This window comes from Chelonoidis abingdonii, chromosome 6 (genome assembly GCF_003597395.2).
Source record: "Chelonoidis abingdonii isolate Lonesome George chromosome 6, CheloAbing_2.0, whole genome shotgun sequence".
NCBI lineage: Eukaryota > Metazoa > Chordata > Testudines > Testudinidae > Chelonoidis > Chelonoidis abingdonii.
Genome location: NC_133774.1, coordinates 28,710,102 through 28,716,101, shown reverse-complemented (window position 1 = coordinate 28,716,101; position 6,000 = coordinate 28,710,102).

The window sequence follows — 6,000 nt, the reverse complement described above, 5'->3', positions numbered from 1 at the left end:
GGCCTAGGGCAAATTGCCCCACCCTCCAGGCAGCCCTGATCTCAAATGACCCTTTAAAGCAAGGTCTAATCCAGAACAAAATTTCTCACCTCCTGGATATGGGAGTCATAGAGACCATTCTCTCAGAAGAAAGAATCTCAGGGTTCTAGTCCATCTTTATCATTCATAAGTGTTAGGGGGAATCCAATCCATTCTAGATCTCAAGAGGCTCAGAAAGTAGATGAAGGAAATTAAGTTCCGAATGGAGACCCTAACCTCTATCGTGTCATCCCTGTCCAGGGCAATTTTCTGACTTCATTAAAAACAACAAGGAGTCCTTGTGGCACCTTAGAGACAAACAAATTTATCTGGGCATAAGCTTTTGTGGGATATAACCTGCTTGATCAGATGCCCCTACTCTATTTGATGACATCATCATCTGGACCCTTGGGAAGGAGGACTTTGAGGAATTCCACCTGGATTTCAACAATTTCCATCCCACCATCAACCTCAGCCTGGACCAGTCCACACAAGAGATCCACTTCCTGGACACTGTAGTACAAATAAGGGACAGTCCCATAAACATCACCCTATACGCAAACCTACTGACCACTATACTTACCTACCTGCCTTCAGCTTTCATCAGACCATATCACACAATCCATTGTCTACAGCCAAGCCCTCAGATACAACCGCATTTGCTCCAATCCCTCAGACAGAGATCCTCTAGGTGTTTCTCTCTATCAGGCATTCTTAAAACTACACTATCCACCTGGGGAAGTGAAGAAACATTGACAGAGCCAGAAGGGTACCCAGGACAGGCCCAACAAAGAAAGTAACAGAATGCCACTAGCCATCACCTAGAGACCCCAACTAAAACCTCTCCAGTGCATCATCAGGATAGGTTGTAGATCCTTGAAGGACAATCCTTCACTCTCTCACAGACCTTGGGAGACAGGCCAGTCCTCACTTAGAGACAACCTCCCAACCTGAAGCAAATACTCACCAGCAACTACACACCACACAACAGAAACACTAATCCAGGAACCAACCACTGCAACAAACCCTGTTGCCAACTCTGTCCACGTATCTATTCAAGGGACACCATCATAGGACCCAACCACATCAGCCACACCATCAGGGGCTCATTCATCTGCACATCTACCAACGTGATATATGCCATCATGTGCCAGCAATGCTCTTTCTGCCATGTACACTGGCCAAACCAGACAGTCTCTACACAAGAAAAAATGGATACAACTCAGACATCAAAAAGTGTAACATTCAAAAACCAGTAGTAGAGCACTTCAATCTCCCTGGACACTCAATAACAGACTTTTTAAAGTGGCCATTCTTCAACAAAAACAGACTTCAACGAGAAACTGCAGAACTGGAATTAATTTGCAAATTTGACACCATCAAATTAGGTCTGAATAAAGACTGGGAGTGGCTGGGTCACTATAAAAATAACTTTCCCTCTGCTGATATTCACCCCTTCTTGTCAACTGGGAATGGGCCACAATCACTTTGATTGAATTGACCTCATTGGCACTGACCCCCCACTTGGTAAGGCAACTCCCATCTTTTCATGTGCTGTATACTTGCTTACTGCACTTTCCACTCCATGTATCTGATTAAGTGGGTTATAGCCCATGAAAGCTTATGCCCAAATAAATTTGTTAGTCTCTAAAGTGTCACAAGGACTCCTCGTTGTTTTTACTGATACAGGTTTCAGAGGGGTAGCCGTGTTAGTCTTTCTGACTTCAGTGGACCTGGCAGATTGTGCCATCACAGGTTCCTAGGGTTTGCCTCCAGCAGCAAGCAGTCTCAATATCAGATGTCTCCCATTCAGCCTGTCTTGAGCCCCACATGTTTTTACAAAGATGGTGGTGGTGGTGGTGGTGGTGGTAATAATCGCCAGGCTTAGGTTGCAGGGTATCCATCTGTACTTGTTCCTGAGTGACATCTTAATCAGAAACAGCACACGGCATTACATCCCTACCTTGAATCTCCTCCAAGCGAATGGCGTTATCATCTACCTTGAGAAAAGCACGTTGATTCTCTCCACCCAAATAACTCACTTGGGAGTGGACATAGATACCTTGATAGGAAGGATATATATCCCTCTCCTACAGAGGTTCCAGAAGATTCAAGATGACCTCTCAATGTTTTGGAACTGCAAGAGGACCCACTATTGCATGAGAATTCAATTGCTCAGCCTTCTAGTATTGTGTGTAGGGATCATCCATGGGACGGGCATGGGCATAATCACACAACAGGTGCCTTCAAGGATTCATCTTAAAGGTATGGGACCACTTCCCAGAATGCATGAAAGATCAAGTAAGGATTCCAGCACAGGTGATCAACTCCTTAAATCGGTAGTCAGCCCAGGGCAATGCCCGCCAGGGAATGCACATATGCCTTCCAGATCCCCTGATCCTGACAACCGATGCCAGTCTGGAGGGCAGGGGAACACACCTGATATCCTAAACAGCTCAAGGTATTTACAACATGGAGGAAAGGACCAACAGCATATATCTCATAGAACTATGCATATCCTGATTCAGTCAGAAAACATGACCACAGTCGCATATGTGAACAACCGTGGGTGAACAAGAAGTTCAGGGCTTTATGCCAGAGCAATGGAAATCATGTAATGGGCAGAGCACTCTCTCCTCTCCCTCAGGGCAATTCACGTAATGGGAGACCTGAACCAGAAGGTGAATTGGCTAAGTAGGCCCAAGGTGAACAATACTGAATTGTGCCTGTATCAGGAAGTCTTCAAGTTAATTGTCCAATCTTTCAGCCTGCCCTCAACTGACCTATTCACAAACCACATGAATGTGACAAGACCAAAGTCCTTCACCACAGGAGTGGACCCCAGATCCCTGGGGACAGATGCACTATCACACAGATGCCCACAGGGGCTCCTCTATCCATTTCCATCCTTACTGTTATTAGGGAAGGTGATCCAGAAAATAAAATGAGAACAGATTACAGTAATATTGGTAACGCCACAATGGCCAAGGAGACCTTGGTTTTTGGACTAGAGCTGAAATTAGGACTGTCACTACAGCTTCCAAAGAGACAGAACTTCCTCTCACAAGGTCCTCTGCTTCATCTAGACCAAACTGGCTGCATCTAACAATCTTCATACTTGAAAGGAAGCGCTAGTACTGTTGGGTCTGTCGTCCAAAGTCATCCCATCACTTATTTCATCTAGAAGACTATCGACCTTGAAAGCATACTCTCTGCCTGGATCAAGTTTTGCAGAACATGAAGCAAGCCCTGGAAATCCAGGAATTCTGGCTATCTTCAATTTCTCCGAGAAGGCTTTGACAAAGGTCTCTAATCCAGCACCATTGCATGTCAGGTGTTTACCCTTAATGGCATGATGTTCGTAGGATCCATGGGTTCTCTGGCATAGAACCACCAGGTAGGTAGATTCCTTAGGGCAATCCGGTTACACAAGCTGAAGATAGACCTCTTTTTCCCAAATGGGACTTCTCACTTGAACTGAGAGCCCAGACAAACCATCCCTTTGAATCACTGATGTCAGTGTCAAACGGCTTGGGGCTGAGCGGCGGTTGAGCACACCCTCGCAAATCACAAAGTTGGCGCCTCTGCCGGAGGTGAATTTTTCCTTTCACGCTCTCCAAGAGATGGTTCTACCTTCATTCCGTCCAATGCCACAGCATCCTACTGAGGAAAGGTGGCACATCTTAGATGTCAGAAGGGCTTTGAAAATTTACCTCAAACATAGTCCACAAGGAGATGAGATGCCCTGAGTATCCTTCCTTCCAAAATGCCAAGGACTTATAGCTTGTCATTCCATCAGAAAATTTTCAGCCAGCTCTGTCTACTAAGGGCTGAAGAGATGCTGCACCTGAGGCCCCATGACACCCAGAAAGTAAACTTGCAGAATGACCCAGACTCGAGAGCTTGAGCTAGAGGGACATACAGTGTCTTCTGGAGTCCCTTCATCCAGGAGCTATAGCTTGGAGGCTTTTGTTGCCTCCCTGCTCACTCTCTCTCAAGATTCCTTCATCTCCTGTTCTGATTGATCTTGTCAAACATGTACACCTGCTCCACTGTCTGATGGGATAAAACAGATTCTCATCCTTCATTCTTTCTCCTTCTTGGATAAGAGCTTCTCAGAGGGCAAATGAGAATTGGATCCAGAATGGCCCACTTTCCCCTTCCTTTTCTAGCTTCCCAAATATCAAAAACCTCCATATTAAGAGAAATGGGGTTACCTCATCTCTCATCTAGAAAAGGTCTCCCACCTCTGATAAAGGGGAAAAAAAAATTCTTGAGACAAAACAATATTTTCTTCAAAGGCAGAGAGTTAATTCTATTTATCCAGGCTATACATGCTCTAACTGCCCACCTGAAGATGGGATAATGAACAGTATTGAAGATTGCTGACTGATATGGCAGTCAATGTGGCCAACTAACCTTTGTGCAGGATGAAATCTACTAAAATTACCAGTGCAACTAGGTGCTTTATCCATGTCAATACGTGAGTTGGGCAGGCACTATCCTTGTACAGCTCCCAGCACAACAGGGCCTCTGAGCACTACTGTAATACAAATAACCAGTTCTTTTAATGTGCTAATCTAAGAAAACTGCTCTCCTCATTCCTATGTTGTCCTAGCACTGCTTTTACCCGGATGGCGGCAGATGCTTCCTCCTTATGTGTCTGTCAGTCACTTGTGCAGAAATATAGATTAGCTGATACTTGCATCAGAACCCATGTTGTAAGTCAGGAAAAAATAGCTTTCTATCATTTTGTCCGAAGCAAAACTGTAGATCAGTTGAGTCTTAGCAGAAGATAAATTTCAACAAATGGCCAAACTACATTATCAAGAGCATATTTACAGAAGTTGCAAGCTATTGTACAGTGTTCACTTACAAAAATAAAAATGTCCATTTTCAATTCCTGCTGGATTGGTCTCCTGAACTTTGTGGATTAAATGTTGAAATTTATAATACCAAGCAAAGGAGAAATTGAGACTGCCATCTTAGATGATGAATAGGTAAAAATGAGCTTTGGTAGACAACAGATTGGAAATCTGATTTTAAAAGTTGTAAACCGTTTATTATTTAGGAACTGATAATGGAAATAAACCAGATAAATCCTAGATACTCTCTTAGGTAAGATGTATCATATTGTGTGTATGTGTGTGCACAGGGAAGTAGGAAGAGCAAGGAATTAGAATTTTCTCTGTGAAAAAGTGGCTACTATGATAGTGATTTTTTTTTTAATATAGGTATATTGTTACTAAAAAAACCCAAGCAAGTTATTTACCGTATTTTATACCTGTCTTCAGGCTCACAAATATAAATACTGCCACAATATGGACCAAATCTTCAATGGTGTACATGTAACATAGGTACCTAAATACCTCAATAAATACGAAGCTGCTGATCTATGCATACTGGGGTATTTGCACACCTCAGCTATATTTTCATGCTTCTGAAGATTTGGCCCTACACTTACAAGTTCTGTCCCAAAAGTATCAGTGATTGCTTGTATCCATCCAGATTCTATGAATTTCAACAGCATGATTCTCCCACCACACCGATAGGCACACTGATGGATAAGAATACCTTGTGCTTCTGTGGCTGCAATGTTGTAGCAGCCCATTTGTCTGTACTTTTTATTACATCGTAGTCCAGGGGTAGTCAATAGGTGGATTGTGGGCCAAATTTGGACAGCCAGATGCTTTTGAATGGATCCCAAAATCTTTCTATTTACTTATTATTATCATTGTTATTTTTTTGTTATTTTCTTTGGAGTCTGAACCTTAACTATACCTTGAGCAAGAAATTTGGAACTTGACAAAAAATAATTGACTACCACTGCTGTAGTCTCTTGCCAGTGCGTCTGACTGATCAGTTAGGAGGAGAACTATCACACACATTTTAACATGCAAGCTCTCGGCTCAGGAGCATTACATTGTAAAAGATAACTTTGTCCATTTTGTGAAAACATACTTGATTCTAAAGCTGTGCTCA